The following is a 19,274-nucleotide window of genomic DNA, read 5'->3' as shown; positions in this document are numbered from 1 at the left end:
TGCTGAAGTAATCCAAAAGAAGTAATGAAATGATCAGTTCTTTTTTTGTTCCTTCAAACTAGTAAAAGAGAGGATTCAAATGCATCAAATGATAACAACCAAACACATTTTTGTTAGTTTCTAATTTCTTGCTCATTTGTTATAGAGTATGATAGAGACAAGCTCACTGAAATGTTAAGATATTCATATACTTCCCTTGCCTTTTGCACCTCAAATATTGTATTCACTTCAAAATTTGGAACTGACTAGGTGGTGACAGGAAAGAGACCAGTTTAGGTAACGCTTTAAAAGGATAGACAGCTTATGATCTGAGACATTAATACTAGGTGTGCTAACTTTGCTGAATGTTATTCATCTTGTTAAAAGTGAAGATAGGCAAGCATTGCCTTTCTTGCAGTCTAAAGAAGGTTAAGTAGAGAGTGAACAGTGAGCTAGGAGAACAGTGATTTTCTCATCCAGAAAATAAGAAGTACATGCTCCTCTTTTCAACGACAGAAAAGTCTATGCCTTGGTGAAAGCTTTCCTTCTCCCTTAAGAAACCTTTACCATTAGTTCATGTATTTTGCAGTAAATAAACCTGCAGCCCGTGCCTGTTTGCAGATAGTGGCTGTGTGGTTACCATACAGGAAACAAAGAGCGAGGGAGCCATCAGGAAAGTGTTCTTTCTCTCCTTTCATCTACATCCAGAAGGAAGGAGCTGGAGGTGGATGTGGCTGCTCAAAACAACCCGGTGCAAGAAGCCAGTAAAAACAGGAAGCATTAAGTTCCAGAGCTGCAGACTGGTGAAAGTGTTTGGGAAGGCGGGGTGAGCTCTCTTCTTTTCTAGTTGATCCACTCCCAGCATCCAGAACATGCTGAACCCATGGGAGCTGCCTCCCTCTCTCAAAGTAAGTTGGAGTTCTGTAAAGAGTTCAAAGCAATTTAAGCTGATGTTGTTGTTTCTTGAGCCCTAAATACGTCCTTATAAAAGTACACAGAACAGTGACAGAATGAGGCAGGAAGCCCAGGGACCTATGAAATCCAGTGGTTTTTTTTTTTTTTTTCATTAATTCCTCAGTGTCTCATTTCATAGTTGAAATATTCAGCTTTGGTCTAAAAAGCAGCTAAAAACCTTATGCAAAGAGCTTGTAAACAAACACCCACTTGGACCATCTGGTTTTGTAATACATACAAGTGATTAAGCTTTAGAGCTATGATGGTTAAATTTTTAAGAACACAACAATCCCAAATACCCCCAAGTAGATTCCTTATAAGAGTTTATAGGGGGGAAAACATGTGATGCTTTATATAGTAAATAATCAGGAAAGGTTAAAACAATCTTTTGTTTTCTTATTTTCCTCTTTCCCACCCTTCCTCTGATAAATGGAGCATGCTCGTTATAATACTCATAATGGAGAAAGAACTTTCTCCATTATGAGTATTATAGATAGATACAACATATAGACTAAAAACATGTTTATAGTTCCACTATTCTGAGTCTACATTGTTAACAACTTAGAATGTTCCTTATCTTTACCTTCATTATTATTTTTGCCCTGGGTAAGGAGAGAAACATGTATGTTTGAATGTGTGTGTGTGTGCATGTGCACACAACGGTGTATCTTAGATCCTTCTAGAATATATTAAGTAATATGGCTGTTGCAAATAATGAATTCATACTTTTTGTCCATAATGACTGAAGAAATTCAGGTCAGGGGGAAATTAAATACGTTAAGAGCTCTCATATTAATTGTGTAATATCGATACTGTCTTTATAGTTAATTTCCTTGACAAGTCGTAGGGCATATGGATTGGATTCTTCACATATTTCTAACGTGGAAATGATTCCAAATTGGAACATTTCATTTAGGTGACAACACTGAAGGGAAAAGAATAAGCTGCACCCTGTTCCACAAGTATGTGGAAATATAACACAGCTTTCTAGCTGATGACTATTGAAGAGAATTGCCCAAGCACATAGAACCGGAAACTTCCAGGTGAAATAAAAACTCCAGGAGAGAAAGCAAGATCATATCAGTTCCCATCTTTCTATCTCCCCAATCTTGGCCAGACCTTATCCCTAGGTTTATCATAGTAGCTGATGGGATGAAACAAAGTAGTTGAAAGAAGAGGAGAGAGAGTTTTCGATTTGAAAACTGGGGTGATTTGAAGGCTGAGCTCCTTCTATATTGCGAGTCTCTGACTTCAGTGCATGGCGTCCAAGGTGGCCCATATCATCTGCAAAAAAGGAAACCATATGAGATATTGTGTGGGGGAGGGATTTATGGACCAAGTAGGGAGAGGCTCCTGTCATTTTACTGTCTTTCACTAGGAAGGCTCAATCCCATGATTGTGCATTAGGGCAAGGGTGGCTGGGGAATGTGATTAGCTGTGTGCCAAGGAACAAGAGGAAACCAGTTTGGTGGACTTCTGGTTGGTCTCCACTATGAGATGAAAAGAGAAAAAAAGATGGGTGTTGATGCAGGACACTCTATAGTCCTTGTTATTTGCTAAGAGATCAGTAAGGAGAGATTAAAGCCCCTTTCATGGATGTGCTGGTAAACTGGCTGTCTGCGTTAGGAGCTGGGAGAGGGAGGGACCTCACCTGATTTGTCTGCTGATTTCCTTGGTGTAAATACTCACACTGTGGCTGATTTCGGGCTATAAATGTGAAGTCCCTGAATGTGGATTTGGGAGGAGATGCTCAGCCCCAGCTCTTGTGCGTCATTTTACTAATGGTAATGAATTCTGAGAAAACACATCCGAGGCTGCCCATTTATGGGAAGAAAGCGAGCGTGCATTTTGCCTTTGGTATTTGACACAAGGCAAGATTCACGTCAAAATGGATCTCTTTATCATCTTAAAAAACCATCAATATGATGTATTCATATCAACAACAGATGGGGGTATACAATTTTGAGTTAGAAAAAAATAGCACCAAGGGCACAGTGAGTCACAGCTACCCATCTGGACTGAATCCTGGGTCACTCTCAGGCGAAATTTCAAGCTCCTAGAACAACTTTCCAAGGAGAGTACCGAGAAGTCAGATGCTACTTCTGAAATATATATATGTTCTATTTATATTGTCTTCTTGGAATTTCATGGGATTGTTCCTGTAACTGTTTTCCAAGGAGGGGGAGAGACTTGGGGATGGGATGGATACTGGGGATGTGAGAAAAGAGATGGTAAGGATGGTCCCTATGTTTCTGTCTGTAAAACAAGTTGGGTGGTGGTGTCATTCCCTGGGAGAGAAGCAGAGAAGTGATATGAGCTGGTGTGTGTTTTAACAATGCTGACATTCAAATGGCTGCTCAGATCTCAAGTGGATAATTAATTAATATTATTATTAATAGACCAATGGCTGTATATCCTCCTGAAATGGTCACTGTTGTGTGTCTCCTTTTGTCATACAAAGAATCAGGCCATGTAATGATCACTTCCATTTGTTCTTAACGTTCTGTTCTATCCATGCAGAGGTGGGTGTGGTGCTCCCAGATAAAAGTATAGTGATCGGGATGACCAGTCAAGATACGTGACGCACTATGCTTCAGCCCAGTTGGTTTTTCTTTTTTTTATTTCAAAATATTAAGAGAGTACCAATGTTTTTGTTATATGGATAGCTTTTGTAATGCTCGAGTCAGGGCTATAAGTGTGCCCATCACCCAGCTAATGTTCATTGTATCTGTTAGCTTGGTTTCTGCCCCTCTCCTCCTCCCCTCTCCCCCCACTGCTTTAATTCCGATGACTTTTACTCCCTCTGTGTACATGTGTGCCCCCCGGTTAGTTCCAGTGAGAGAGTACCTGTGGTGTTTACTTTTCCATTCTTGAGATACTTTACTTAGGATAATGGTCTCTAGTTCCATACAAATTGCTGCAAAAGGCATTAATTCATCCTTTTTTATGGTTGAATAGTAGTCCATAGTATACCTATACCACATTTTGTTAATCCATTCATGAGTTGATGGGCACTTGGGTTGTTTCCACATCTTTCCAGTTGTGAATTTTGCTGCAATAAACATTCAAGTACAGGTGTCTTTTTGATAAAATGGCTTCTTTTCCTTTGTGTAGAGACCCAGTAGTGGAATTGCTGGATCAAATGGTAGGTCTACTTTTAGTTCTCTGAGAAATCTCCACACTGTTTTCCAAAGAGGTTGTGCTAATTTGCAGTTCCACCAACAGTGTATAAACATTCCCTTCTCTCTGTATCCAGGCCAGGATATTTTTTGGACTTTTATTTTTGGACTTTTTAATCAAAGCCATTCTAACTTGGGTAAGGTAATATCTCATTGTGGTTTTGATTTTAATTTCCATGATTATTAGCAATGTTGAACATTTTTTCATGTGTTTGTTCTGAAAAACTTCTGTTCATGTTTTCTGTCCACTTTTTAATGGGGTTGCTTATTTTTTTTTCTTGCTGATTTCTTTGAATCCTTTGTAGATTCTGGATATTAGCCCTTTATCAGATGTATAGTTTGCGAATATTTTCTCCCATTCTATAGGTAATCTATTTGCTCTGTTGATTATTTTCTTTGCTGTGCAGAAGCTTTTTAATTTAATCAGGTCCCATTTATTTATTTTTGTGGTTGCTGTAATTGCCTTTGGGGTCTTTGTCATAAATTCTTTGCTGAGTCCGATAACTAGAGCAATTTTTTCTACATTTTGATCTAGAATTTTTATGGTTGCATGCCTTACATTTAAGTTTTCTATCCATCTTGAATTAATTTTTATAAGTGATGAGAGATAGGGCCCCTGTTTCATTCTTCTGCATCCAATATTCCCAGCACCGTTGAATAGGGCTTCTTTTTCCCAGTGTATATTGTTGTCTACTTTGTCAAAGATCAATTGGTTGTAGGTAGATGGTTTTATATGTGGGTTCTCTCTTCTGTTCCATTGGTCTATACCTCTATTTTTGTTTGAATACCATGTTGCTTTGTTTACTATAGCCTTGTTGTATAGTTTGAAGTCTGATAATGTGATACCTCCAGATTTGTTCTTTTTGCTTAAGATTGCTTTGGATATTCAGGCTCTTTTCTGGTTCCAAACAAAGCATAGAATTATTTTTTCTAGATCTGTGAAATATGAAGTTGGTATTTTGATGGGGATTGCGTTGAATCTATCAATCACTTTGGGTGGTATGGACATTTTAACAATGTTGATTCTACTGATCGAGCCCAGTTGGTTTTGCTATGTGTGGGTTTGTTTTCAGAAGCGTTAAAGATATAGTGCCTCTTGAACAAATGATATCATCTGGGTCTCCACTGTAAAGACTCAGAGTTTCCTATGAGGTACCTGTTGCTTTGTTTTAATTGAGAGGGTTGTGATAGCAGCACGAAGACTGTGTCCCTATACTGTTTATTTGGAACACAAGCTGAGACAGATCAAAACCTAAGGGTGGATTAAATCTGTGACTTCTTGGTTCTAGTCAGTTATCAGTTTATTTTAGGCCAATTTCTATTTTTAGAAAGTGCTAAACTAGTAATGACAGACACAGGTACTGAGGTTTCTCAAAAAGTTAATTCATTCACTTAGTAAATAATGAGCTGTTCCAGGAAGCAGTTCTCCTCCACCCATATTTTCTTATGATGGTGAAAAGTAGTTCTTCCGAAACTAACTTTCCTCCTGCCAACCTACTCCATTGAATTTTTCCTTAGCTGTCGTGTGCCAAAAACCAGAACTGAGGCTTGGCACACCCGTTTTGATCAGACCAACCATCAGAATCATAATGTCCTAAGTACAAAGCCCACTAATTGAATTCCATTCACTGGACTGAAATACAGCAGCCAAAGCAGAGAAGAACACTGTTGGCTGTTTTTTATGAGGTCCGGAGTCTAAAGTCATTTTTTAAATGTGAGTGTTGCAATTTCTTGTATCTTCCATTTAAAAGGCTACTTGGTAAACAGTGTTTCAGATTAGTGTATTGGTAATTTCAGTGAAGACAGTACATCCAGCTGAATCGGCAAAGAAAGAAGTTTAGGAAATGATTCATTCCCCTTTTTGGGTGATCTACTGTAGAAAATAATAAGTAAATAGGTAAGGAGAGGGGGTTTGTGGACTTTAGGAGATATAAATGAGCTATTTCTAAAGCAGAGTCAGTCTCAATAGCTAAATCTTTGTTTTCTTCAAGCACACCGATAAATTCTGCCTAATTCATTTTTTATTTTCTCTCGGGGTCTGCTTGCAGATTTGCCTCAACAAAGGAAGCATCATGTTACACCTTTTTAATAATTGATGGCTCTCAGTCCAAGCCAGCTTGAAGGAAATTCTGAAAATAGGTACTGATTGAGCAAATGCCTCCTTCCTCCCCACATTCCCTCCTCAGCACTCTCCACTCTTTGTTTAACAAAACCTACTTTTCCCTCCTGCTTTTGTTTCTTTGCATCCTTGATTGGGGGCAGGTCATGTGGGTTTAGGCTTCATCTAATACTTGGTATCTCTCCTTTATTTCATAGCATTCTATTTATTTTATTAAAGATAAAGGGAGCTGTTAATTATAAGCTGACTGATGTAACAAAGACCTCTTAATTAATTATCAGAACTGTTATGTCCTAATCACCACCAGAGATGGTTTATTGGGACTATAAAAAGTTGGGCTTAGAGCGTGTCCCTCTAGATTTGCAGTATGCTATCCCCAAGGGTCAGATTACCCTGGAAGCTGGGTCAGCTGTAGCCTTGCCCAACTCCAGCTGTTCCTGCAGCTTCTAATACTGTGAGCTGATCTGTGTTTTCCCCCCAGAGAGAGAGAGAAGAGCATCTCCATCTTGCCTCACTGTTGGTGTCATTAGCAGTTGTCTAAGACTTGGAAAAGCCATTATGGCTTTCAGGCAGCTGTGGATGGTAGAACATCAGACTGGTCTACGGTGATTTTGGCTTCTAGTCATGACTTTGTAAGTCACTTTGCCTTCCAAGACTTCCCTTTCCTCATGGGCAAAATGAAGGCTTTGGAGTGGATCATCTCCAAGATCTCTATCAACAGTGGCCTTCTTGCATCCTCCAGGGAAGGGGATGATAGTCCCGGGAGAAGTTGTGTTCCATTTGATTTTGGGTGCCTTAATGGTATTCTGAATTTGCGTGAATGGAGGTCATTTGCTCCTTTGTAAATTTTCCAGTTTCTTCCCATCATTTTTCTTTTCTCTTAGTCTTTTTTCACTTATTTCTTTTCCTTTAATTTCATCCAGTTTCCTTTCCTTTTCTGACTTTCTTTGTTTCTAGGGTTAACACAGAAGGAAAAAGATTGGCAAAGTGTTACAATCAAGGGTGTCGACCAATTGAATGACTTTTTTTTTAAAAATTCTGTCCTCACAGAAAAGCTTTCTCTATCAGGAATTGTATCAGAAGGTAGCCAATATTATTGAATTTGTGAAGACTAACTGCAATATTGGGAAATCTAAATCTGAAATTCTATGTTTGAGCTCATTTTATTATAACTGGGGGAAAGCCATATATTGTATCTATCGCTGAAAAGGCTGTATCTGAATTGATTGATTATTGTCCATTCCCAAAACTGTTTTCTAATCTTTGATTCACTTTTCAAGGGACACATCATGTACACGACATCATGACATTTTCTCACTTATTAGAGCAAGCTTTCTGGGGAGGGGGCTGAAGTCGTCTTTGTCCCGTATCTATCCAGCAACCAGTAGCTTGCTTATATGTTGTGTCTGCCAGGATAATCTTTTCTGATTGCCCTTACTGAAATCCTAAGAAAAATCTTCAAATAATCCAACCTATTTAGACCCATACGAACAATGTATGGTAGGGAATCTGGGAAGCTGAGGAATTTCTTCTGTTTATTTTTTTACCAACTGTACACTAAGGTTATATTCAGGAGGATCAAAGGAACTATTTGCCTTTCTCCTTTTAAAAATCTTTACTCCTGCTCTCTATTTACTTTTCGAGAGTATATGCACTAAGGCTTTTGTTTCTGTATGTAAGTAGATTACAGGTTACTCTTCCTTGGTACAATGTACTCGTAAGGTTTTGGAATTCAAAATGTGCTTTTCCCCAAGGACAGCTGTGTTAATGGTTGGGTTCCATTGTAATGCTACCATGTTTCAGGAATAGTATGTGCTAAATGGCTTCTCTTTTTATTGGAATGTCCATTCTCAGAACAGATCTTTTTCCCTCTGAAAGTAAAGCAGTAATTCCCCTTCTAAGAAGGTAGTGGCAACAGGGCAGAAGCGGCTGCTGCTTGTGCTGGGGGGTGATGGTCAGGATGGGACAAGTCCCACTGCCTTGGGGTCAGTGACTTTGTGGGTGAAAGGACACTGGTAATTTAGTTATCCATATTTGCTTTAAAAATATTTTCTGGGCTAGGAAATGCTATCTTAGATCCTTGCTCCCCTACCCTATACTCTGCAACCATGGTGGGGCAGCACCATTCACATTCTAATATATGTGGAAGGTGCCCCCAGAATTGCACAGTGCAAAATTCAGCCAACTGTACCTGGTCGTTCTTAACCCTGGAATTAAGTTTGTGTTGCTAGTTTATATGTTCCACCTCAATACTTAGTTAGGGACCATATAAGCAGTTCCCAGTTTATAAAACAGTCTCAGTCTACATTTTAAAACTGGTTGTATGGAATTTGCAGCCAAGGGGGAAAAAAATGAGATAAATAGTAGTGAGTTTTCTAGGTTACCCACAAAAATCTTCTCAATCATACTGTAACTGAACTCCTCAAGAGTGTTTGCTACAGTATTTGTTTCTATTTTTCGGTAAATTATCCATAGTATTGAATAAGAAATCTTCCACCTGGGTTGGTTATGGTCATTTAAAACAGGGGCAATAGGGGGTAATGTATACTGCATTTGGTGGGCAGAGGAGATCAGAGAGGTGACAGGAACAAATTCCACACACCCTTGCAATGTCTCGTCTTCCACTGCCCACAAACTCTGAATCTCCGGAGTTGAGTGCTTCTGCTCAGAGTTAAGTTGTATTTGTGGGATCAAAAGAAGAACTGGGCTGAGTGTGGTGGCTCAGTCCTGTAGCACCAGTGCTTTGGGAGGCCAAGGCCAGATGAGGAGGATCACTTGAGCCCAGGAGTTCAAGATTATAGCCAGCTATAATGACGCCACTTCAGAGATGGAGTTTGACAAGTCACGTCTTTTAAATGTTAAGTTGAAATCTATAGCCACACTGGTCATGAGCATTAGCAGTATTACAGGGGCAGCAACATAGTTGTTGAAATCAACACCTGAAGGATTTGTATTGATTCAAATCCTTCTTTTGTACCTCTTTAGTCTTAAGCTTTCTGGAAAAAAAAAATAAGTAGTGATCTAAGTAAGGTCTTCTCAGGCTTCATACCTTATAGAGTCAATTGAGTGGGTTCTCCCCTGATGTTTCTTTATACTTATATAAATTACAGCTTTTAAGAAGTCCTCTTATGTTCACAATCCTAGAAAATAAATAGGTTTGGATACTCACATTCAAGTCAGCTTAACTCCTGCCTCACTCATGAGTATACTGGAAACACCTTCCTAGTTTTATCAATAAAGCATCCATCTGTCTTGATTCTAGATGCCGTCAAATCCCCATCTACACTAGAAGTCTCCTTGGTGTCTGGTCTTAGTTGATTTGCAGCCCTATGCAAGAAATTATTTTCTAGTACACAAATAGTTTCTCTGTAACATTAAAGCAAATGATCAAAGTATGATTCCAACTGCTGTTTGCAGCGTTGGGCTATAAGGGAAAGTGCAATTGAAACCTCGATCTTGTTTATTTGCCAAGCATTTTACTTTTAAAGTTTACTTTTAACTTTTACTAATTTTACTTTTTCTTGAAAGAAAAGGAAGAAAGCTCTAGGGCTGAAGGGTGTCTTTAGTGAATAGATTAGAGGCCCCTCTGAGAGTCTTCCAGTCACAATCAGGCATCTCTTTGAAGCTTTCCCTCCCCAAAGTCTACAGTGACCACATTCATGCCTCAAGGGGTGTGGTGCAAATGGCCTGGTGCCACTGGACTCATTAGTTTCTCCATGTCTTGTGCTTAATAAATTGCACCAGAATGTGCACCAGACAAATTTTTAGGTGTTCCAGCTGCTTGTTGGTCACAACCTTCTCTTCTCCCTTCTTCCCTGAGCAGCAAGTTCAGCACAGAATTCCCCTACATGTCTGAGGGATCACTTTGTTGCTCCCAACGGTCAGTTTTATATGAGGGTAAAGAGATGAGAAGTATTAAGTTCAATCATAGCACTGCTGTTTTTATAGGTCAAAATTGGTCGAATATCAGCCATTTCATGAAGTTCAACCCAATAGCATCCTTTGATAGATACCTACCTAAAACAGCATTAGTGCATGTCCGGTTAAAACCCACTGTGGAGTTATTCTTAAAACAGAAGCTTCGAGTTTTCCCCATGAGGAAACCTGTGCTTCTCTGTCTGCTCCCTTTTGTCTTTTCTGAGAGAAATTAGACAAAAGCCCTCATATTCGGAGAAATGCATATATTTTGAGATGATTATGAAGTAAGTGTAAGCAGAAAGTCCCTTGGTCTTGGAAAAATTTTTTTCTGAAAGTTATAAATGGATGTCATAATGGAAAATGCTTTGAAACCCTAACCAGAGCATTCACTATAAATAAAAGAGCAGCGGAAGATTAATAAATCTGATAAAGCTGAGAAGGAAGAAAACTTAAAATAAGAAATGAGGACTGTACCTTCGTTGGAGTGTTAATACAGCCCCGAGTATATATATAGGAAAATCAAAGACTTGCTAAAGGCAGTGCATACTAAGTCATAGCTATTAATGTGTGCTTAACTCGATTGCCCGGGAGATTTTATTAAATGCAGCGGCCAAGAAAATTGACCTTACTTTTTTTTTCTTTTTTGGGTTGGATCCTTGCTCACGTCACATAAATGAATAGAGCTGACAATTTACTGGTTCATCAATGAAACAATATTACATTATGAAGATGTAAGGAAAAAATCCTACGCTAACATTGTCGCAGTTTGAAAGGTAAGCTTTTCCCTACAAGATTAGGAGATATTAATGCTCTTTTGAAAATCTACGTAACATAATGCCATGTGCTACACATTAGAGGGTTAAATGGCGTTTTGACATCTTTGACTATTAGTGTGATGCTGGCAAGTATTTTGTTAGTAACGTAAAAATGTTTTCCTCGTTCTGTCTTTCAAAATGCAAAAAACATCATTTTTAATGCTTTTAAAGGGTTTCATTTTGGGGGGTATTCGGACAAATTAGATTTTCCTGAGTATCTGTTGCTGTGATCATATGGTTCGTTTTGAAAGGCTTTGCCCTTGTTTTTACTGATTCACTACATTTACCAGTAGCCTGTGGTTGTCAGGGTCAGACTATTTCTTAATTCCTGTCTTTCGGTGATGCGTAAGAAATACACTATTACTTTTCTTTATGTCTTGTCCTATGCTCAAGATAGGAAGCCTGTTCTTTCTAATTCTGTCTTCTGTGAGCTCACAGAAGGTTCTTGGCATGTCATCAGTTACCAATTGAATACCCAGTTCTTTCCAGGGATATCTAGAGGTTGAGTCTACTTCGATCCAACTTTTTTTTTTTTTTGAGGCAGAGTCCTGCTCTGTCACCCAGGCTAGAGTGCCGTGGCGTCAGCCTAGCTCACAGCAACCTCTAACCCCTGAGCTCAAGCGATCCTCCTGCCTCAGCCTCCCAAGCAGCTGGGAATACAGGCATGCGCCACCATGCCCGGCTAATTTTTTTCTATATATATTTTTAGCTGTCCACATAGTTTCTTTCTATTTTTAGTAGAGATGGGGTCTCACTCTTGCTCAGGCTGGTCTCGAACTCCTGAGCTCAAACAATCTGCCCGCCTCGGCCCCCCAGAGTGCTAGGATTACAGGCATGAGCCACTGCACCAGGCCTTCCATCCAATTTTGAAGGAAAACTGGGTCATACCTACTTTCCCAGGTTTACCTTCAGTTACTCAATTGCTCTCCTGGATCCAGGTCCTTCCCTTGGATCCAGGAATCCTGTTGTAATGACTGTCATAGGAGGATCATAGTGTGAAGGAGTTCTTTGGGCGGAACGTGTCAGTGCTTCTATCATACTCTCACGTGGGTTTGTAACTCAGGAAGGGAGAGGAGTTCGACTGCCTCCTCTAAGGCAGGGTCAGTGACTCATTGGTTACCCCGGGTACCTGCAGTGTCCGGTGCAGAGTAGGTGTGCAGGAATCCGTGCGTACTCACTGTCGTGATGCTTCTCAATCATGCTTGCTACTGGACCCTCTGGAGTAAGTCAGATTTCTGAACAGCATTCAGCATATCCCTGCTTTCATGTGGAAAATGGCACTTTAGAAGTTGAATTACCTTTTTTCATGGCTTAATTTGCAAACGGAGAATCATTTAGGCAGTGGGAGAATATGTTTCCATGCTTGAAGTGGATTGGAATGAATTTGGTGTTCTCTCTGTTCCTTCAGTTCAAACTATCATAAAACGGAGTTCTGGCTCCAAATCATTCAGTTACAGGATTCTGGGATATCATCTGTTGGTTTGTATGGCATCAGTTTAACTTGAAATATTGGTGGTACTAAATCTATTTTCTATAGACTACAGGTGTGTCCTGCTTTAAGAAAACTTGGCTGTGCTTCAGATTGCATGAAGGGGCAATTATTTAGACACTAAAAATAGCTTGGCTTTACAAAATAATTTATCACAAGATTCCTTTAAATAACCAACTCTCTCAGTGCATTTAAAATATGATTTGATTTGAAAAATCAATGGCCACTCACTCAACTTTTCAAGAACACATCTGCTTTGTAATGTGAGGCAGGTAAAGGGAGGACATCAAGCAACAAAGAATGAGGGTCTTAAGTGAGCTGAATAGGAATTAATTTTAATTTAGAAAAGAATTTGCTTTTCTAGAGTTTCCCGGGGAAAACACCTTTACCTTTATCACCTCCAGAGTACATAAGATAAAAAAAAAAAAAAAAAAAAAACAAGTCCAATTGCAGTTTGGAAAAGGTAAATCTATTTCTTTGGTGGGTCACATTCTGCATTATGCATGTGCGTAAAAGTGAGGTTTGCTTTGATCCTGACTATAAAAAGTTTATTTTTAAACTCAGACTGGGCAGGAATCCAGCGATGCTCTTTCCCCTGCAACACATCCTGGGTTTCAGGTCCCCAGCCCCCGGCGGAATGCAACTAAGCAGCAGGAAGTAGTTGAGAAGTGTAGACACTTGATGGGTGCTGAGGTTTTCCTACCCCCTTCCTCCCCTCCATTTTTGAAATTCAAATTGAATGCAATTTTCAGCTCATTTGAGCCAGAATATACTGTTGCTGAGCTTCAGTGGCTCTTAAATTCAAACTCAGAGGAGAAAACAGATATCATCTGTCACAGAGGGTGGGAGACAGAATACTCCCCGAATTTTATTCATGGGAAGCAGAGCTCTAGTAACTAATTCAAACCTTTCTGACTAATTGACTAATCATTCACCATCAAACTTATCAACTAATCAATGAAACCTTTAGGACCACCAGTCTTAAGAAGTCTGGGAGTAGTTACCCCCTCTGTTTGAAAAAAAAAATTGCTCAAGTCTATTTTTATGTGGTTGGTATTTTAATACCTTTTTGGCAAACTGAGACAGAATATCAGGGCAATCTTTTTTCTGCCCTTCCTATTTTTATTGTTTCCATCCTTCATGTCTTTGTCAATGCTACTTGTTTATGACTGAGAATTAGCAGAAAGCTTATAGCTGGCTAAGTGGTGCCAAAATTTTGAGTTTTTTAAAAAAAATTTTATTTTATTAAACAGACTGCCTGAAAAATTATCCTTCTTTCTTGGGGCAAATATAAGTAACCATTAAAAGGGGGAGACCTGCTTATACAGTTCTTGAGCTTGCAAGTGTGGCTAATCCACAGGGTAGATGTGTCAGGATGACTTGAGAATTCCTCTGAGTAAATTTCTGCCAGTTTACGGGTATGTGCCGAGGGGATGCAAATAGATTTGAACAAATGATAACCTGAAATTCCTCCTCTGATTTCAGAAAGGATGTGATGTGGCCATTTTGATTCTGAAATGTAGGTTATATGATGTATCACCGATGCTCATCCTTGACTGTCTTAGTATAAGCCAAAATTTCCAGGGGAATATGATGGCCATTAGCTTTCTCTTGCTGTTTTTCTTTTCTTTTTTCTCAAGGTCCATGAGAGAAAATTAATTGTGATGTTATTTCAAAGTGAGTAGGAGTAAAACAATTTGATGTCTAAATACCATTATTTTAATGAAGTTAGTTCATAGCCATCATGCTTGGAGTTAAAATTGTTTTACAGTAAATATGTAATCTGGCCATGTGTATTTATACTTGCATGTGTGTGTGTATGTGTGTGTGTGTTTACACATTCCCAAGGTCCCTAACAATGTGACAGCAGGAACCTACAAACCGTCATTTTCACGTTAATAAAGTCATCAACCACCTTTTTCTCTTAATGGTAACGTGCTTGTAAATTAGATCTCTGGTAGAAGACATTTATTTCAAATCTTGTATGAGAATGACACCCCAGCATGTTTCCTCACTGTTACAACTCAGCACAACTAGCACGGCTAAATTGTTGTTTCTTTGACACATGCAACAAGAAACCTAAACACTACTATGAAATTGTGATTTATAACAAGAAGTATATGTTTGGTCTCTGCCCTGGTTCCTGACCAGAGGGCTGGAATTTCCTGTGTAATAGGAGTGACTTATGTTCTAATGAGGTACTCTTGGTGGGCTTCTAGATAGGGGCTGGTCACCAGAAAGACCAAGTCATGATTAGAAGGTGGAAACTTTCAGCCCCACTCCCCATCGTCCAGGAAGGGGAGAGGAGCTGGAGGTTAATAATCGATCACACCTACAGGATGAAACCTCCAATAAAAATCCTCGAACCACCGGATTCAGAGAGCTTCCGAGTTGCTGAACACGATGAGTTCCTGAGGAAGTGTTTTTGCCTTGGACCAGTGTGAATTTTTCCAGTACATTTTTTTATTGTGGTAAGAAAATTTACCACTTTAAACATTTCTATGTGCACAGTCCAGTGGCATTAAGTGTATTCACGTTGTTGTGCACCATGTATCTTAAACCCTTTTCATCATCTCAGTTGAAACTATGTACCTAGTAAATAATAACTCCCCATTCCCCTCTCCCCCTAACCCCTAGCACCCGCCATTTTACTTTCTGTCTCTATGGATTTGACCACTCTAGGTACCTCATATAAGTGGAATCATACACTATTTGCCCTTTTGTGTCTGGCTGATTTCACTCAGCCTTATGTCTTCAAGGTTTATCCATGATGTAGCATGTGTCAGACTCCTACTCCTTTTTAAGGCTGAATAATATTCCATTGTATGTATATACCTCATTTCATTCTTCCATTCATTTATTAGGGACATTTGAGTTGTTTCCACAGGAGACTGTTGTTTCAAATCCTAAAATCCATAATCCACCATGTAAGCTAGTAACTCAAGTGGTGGTCGGTACACTGTGGCTAGTAGATTCGAGCAGGGGAGGAAAGGGTAGATTTAGGAATCAATGATGTGCTTGGCAAAGTCATCAAAAGTGTCCAGGAACAGGGAGACTTTGACAGGAGCAAGAGGAAACCATTCCAGTTGGGTCGTGCATGGCAGCCTTGACATGAAGAAGGTCATGAAGATGGGTGTCGTAAACTTCCAATGATAGTAAATATTGAGAGGGAATGTTGAGAGACACCCATTTTTTCCATGCCCTTGTTATGGAAATAAAGGAGTGGGATCTATGAGAAGGGGCAGAAAGAAAGCAAGACATCGTCTGAGAGGAGACCCTGGGGGAAAGAGGTGAGGGACAGTGGAGGGTACAGGGGGCTTTGGCCACGGCCTCATGCTCACAGGTGCTCCACAGGGCATGGGAGAGAGAGGTAACGGCAGAGGAAGAGCCAGTCAAATCTTAATTCAAAGCCATTCTACAAACTTTCCGCATGAAGAGCCTTCAGCCCTGCAATCCCAGTGACTGTCTACTCTCTAGGAAATGACAATATGGAGAAAGAGATTCCACAGCCACCATTAGACACCCATCCCTCATGTTCAAGACTGTCTTTTCAACTAGACTAGTTTGGGCCCTTTTCCTCTCCTTGTCTTTTCAGTAGCTGGAAAAGAATGCTTGAAACTCACCCCATGCAAACCCCTCACGTGCCTGAATTCTTTCTCCCTTAAAGATCAGAACTGGATTAAACTCTTTTCCCTTAACAACTTCTTAGCTACGGTCCTCTAAGCCTTTAATGCCCTTTGAATTCTCTGCTCTAAGTTCTGCTGGGTTAAAGTGCACCGGCAGGAATGGCCAGATTTGGCTGTGTCCTGTGTGAAGCTGGCGTTCTCCTGAGTGATCCGGTAGCCCCGGTCCCAAGGCACCAGTCTCCAGCGTGGCGTGGGCCCACCTGGGCATGGAGAGGCGCCATGTTTCTGAGAGCAGCGCCCTGGGAGGGACCCATTGCGAGCCATCCCCGTAAAGCTCAACCTCGGAGCCTAGAGGCAGAGCAAGTAACTTTCCAAGATATTGCTGGCCCTGAGATTGTGTTACCTTTGGGGAAGTATTATTAGTTTGTTTCTTTCTACTTCAGAAGTTCCCCACGTTGCCCATTTCAAGTTGCCTCTGATCTTTAACTGCTGCTCCTCAGCCCCTTGAATCCATCCTCAGGGAGAGTCTCGCTGGTCACTTTGCAGAGCTCCCTCAGGCCAAGAAAGCCTCCCTCACTGTGTTTCTACTTAACCCTTGCCCTTCGGGGTGGTGAGGGGCCTTCCTTGGGCTGCCTCCCTTGTAGTCTGTTATTACTTGCAGGTGATTAGCAGGTGGCTTCTAAGCAAAAAGGAACATTGCCCCAGGCACCGCGCTCCCATAGGCTCTTGCCATTTTGCTACAAAAGAGAAAAATGGAGCCTTTGAAGAGGGTATATGCACTATTCATGTTCTTAGAAAGAGAGGAGCGCCCATAAAATTTCAGGAACAGTATCAGATTTTACTCAGTTATCAGACGGCAGAACTATTGGGTTATGGTTCAGATTGCTTTCGGAATTAAAAAGAAGCAGTTGCCATTTCTAAGCAGCTGGTCTTTTAGTAAAAGCCTATTTGAGAATTTCTCTCTAGACACTAATCCCCCAACAAGTTGTATTCCAGGGAGACAGAGTGTCCATGAAATATAGTAATTGGGCTGCGCTGAGCTATTCTTCTTGCAGGGGGGAGCCGGCTTGGTGACAGCGTGCTGCGTTGCAGTCAGCATTCCTCCCTGCACCCTGGCTACTCATTTCACCAGATGAAAGCTCCCTTCCCTACCTCAGTCCTCCAGCCTTTTTTGTCACCTACACTGCTGCCTTCAGATCCCCCAGGGGAAATATTATCTGCTTCTTTCAACATCTTGAGCTACTATGCCCAGCAATAAGTGCAACATTATACATTTCTCTTTGTATCTCTAAACCATTGCCACAAGTGCAATGTCCCTCAGACCAAAAAAATAAATAAATAAATAAAAATAAAAATAAAAAAGTAACCAGTTCATTTTCCTGAGGTTTAAAATGGCTAGTGTCTCTCCTATTCTTTTTTAGTTGAAAAATAAAATTTAAAAAATTAAATTCCCTCCTCTGCCAAATAAACGTTACTGAACCATTAGGTCTTTGGAGTCAATGGACTCACATTTCATGTGTAAGAACCACATGGCATAATTTTTTTCCATGGGTGGTTTTTTTTTTTTTTTTTTTTTTCAGTTTTCCTGGGAGGGAAGCTGGTTAAGCTGACATACCTGGTTGTGCAGCAGAATAGGCCAGAGAACAAACCCCTTGTCTCCTCAGGTTCTCTGGCTCCAGACACCATTTTTTACTCAGTTATGTACGTGCCGGGTGTCCCTTAGAGCACCTGGCTGAGTTCACCTATTCTGGTGTTTCCCAGATGTGTCCCGACCTGCTGGAGCAGAGCCTCCAGGGGAGGGGCCTGGAACTTTCTATTTGTAACCAGTGCCTGAGGTGTCTCTTTGGGTCCAGCAAGTCTGGGAAACACTGGCCCATTCATTCTGGCTTTTTCCTAGCAGAGGTGGACCGGATTCAGGGTTACCTGAGGGGGCGTGGAGCAGTTTGTGTGGCCTTTTCCTCTCACTTGGCTCAGATTGTTTCATTCTGAGGGGCTCATGAACATTGAACAGCAGGCCCACTTGGAACAAACCAGAAAAAGAGGGAGCCTGGTAAAAAAAAAAAAAACAAACCGAAAAAAAAAAAAAAACCCACCACTAACAACAACAATGAAACACTCAGGGGCGTGTTCTCCTTTATTTGAGAATAACCTTCGAAGGTATAAAGTTAAAATAGTCCTCAGGGCAGCCGCTGCTGTCTTGCTTGTCCCAACATGTTTTATGTGACAACAATAATCAAGGCTGTTTAGCCACCCTGTTTAAGTCACAAAACCAAGTGGATTCTTTGTTTCCCTGCATGAGAACTGCCTGTGGTTCCTATTGCCTGGTGAGGTGCCTCAGGAAAGTGACCTGTTTCAGTGACCTGGAAATCTTGTTGAGTATAATCCTCCAGATAGTGGTAGATGACAGAGGAGAAAGCCAGGAAGCTTTGGGGTGTGCTGGGGAGAGCTGCTGGGGGTGCATATATATAAGGAAGACAGTGCACTTTTATGATCGACTGAATAAGGCAGGACTGAGGAACAGTTGCAAACAGTATCTTGGGTACATAAAGGAGTTTTAGATTTTCTCACCTCACCCGATGTGGCTTCCCTGTCTGCCCACGTCACATTTGTGCCCTGCCATAAATAAATCCAGGCTGGGGCTGCAAACTATACCAACAACAACAAAAAGCCATGCCATTAGCCTTTCTCGCATTTGCGATACTCTTTGGATTGCCATGGCAACAATAGTTTTAATTATGGAGAGGCAAAATGATAACTTGTAGATCAGATGTGGCTCACTTTTCCCTGTGGACAAAACTCTGATTGGAGAGAGGCTTTGTATGTGGATTTTCCTTCTAGGCTGGATTTTATTATCTGCTCTAGCAGACGGCTCTGTGGCTTATGGAATGAACCAGAAGAAGCTGAAGTGCTGGCTGAAGGGGCTGCTGGACATAGGTCCTCGTGGCGATGAACTGGACCTTTTTGTCTGGGAGGCAGCCTGATACACTCATCACTTGTGCATTTAAGAACCAAGCGAGCCCTTGCTCTCCGGGGCTGCTTTCGGCTTCCCCTTTCAACCCGTGGAAATCTGCATGTTAGGACAGAGACTTGCATGAAGTATCATCGGGTAATCATCCTTGACAACATTCAGCATTATGCTGGGGGGACAAACAAGTCATTCCATTGCAGTCATGAAAATACACACATCACAGCAGC

At 40.7% G+C, this 19,274-nt stretch overlaps 2 long non-coding RNA genes across 2 annotated transcripts in view; both read left to right on the top strand.

Annotated features, from left to right (window-relative positions):
• The window catches only part of LOC123626788, a 38,278-nt gene extending 32,087 nt beyond the window's left edge, over nucleotides 1-6,191 (top strand). The window contains exon 3 of the long non-coding RNA XR_006731011.1: nucleotides 6,161-6,191. This is a non-coding gene — a long non-coding RNA (uncharacterized LOC123626788). The remainder of the gene's footprint in view (nucleotides 1-6,160) is intronic.
• Nucleotides 1-19,274, top strand: part of LOC123626786 — a 249,100-nt gene that overhangs the window by 161,779 nt on the left and 68,047 nt on the right. The window contains exon 3 of the long non-coding RNA XR_006731009.1: nucleotides 10,831-10,922. This is a non-coding gene — a long non-coding RNA (uncharacterized LOC123626786). The remainder of the gene's footprint in view (nucleotides 1-10,830; nucleotides 10,923-19,274) is intronic.

The sequence above is a fragment of the Lemur catta genome, chromosome 23 (assembly GCF_020740605.2).
Source record: "Lemur catta isolate mLemCat1 chromosome 23, mLemCat1.pri, whole genome shotgun sequence".
NCBI classification, from domain to species: Eukaryota; Metazoa; Chordata; class Mammalia; order Primates; family Lemuridae; genus Lemur; species Lemur catta.
The sequence above is the reverse complement of the archived record's forward strand: the minus strand, read 5'-3'. Positions and strand labels throughout refer to the sequence as shown.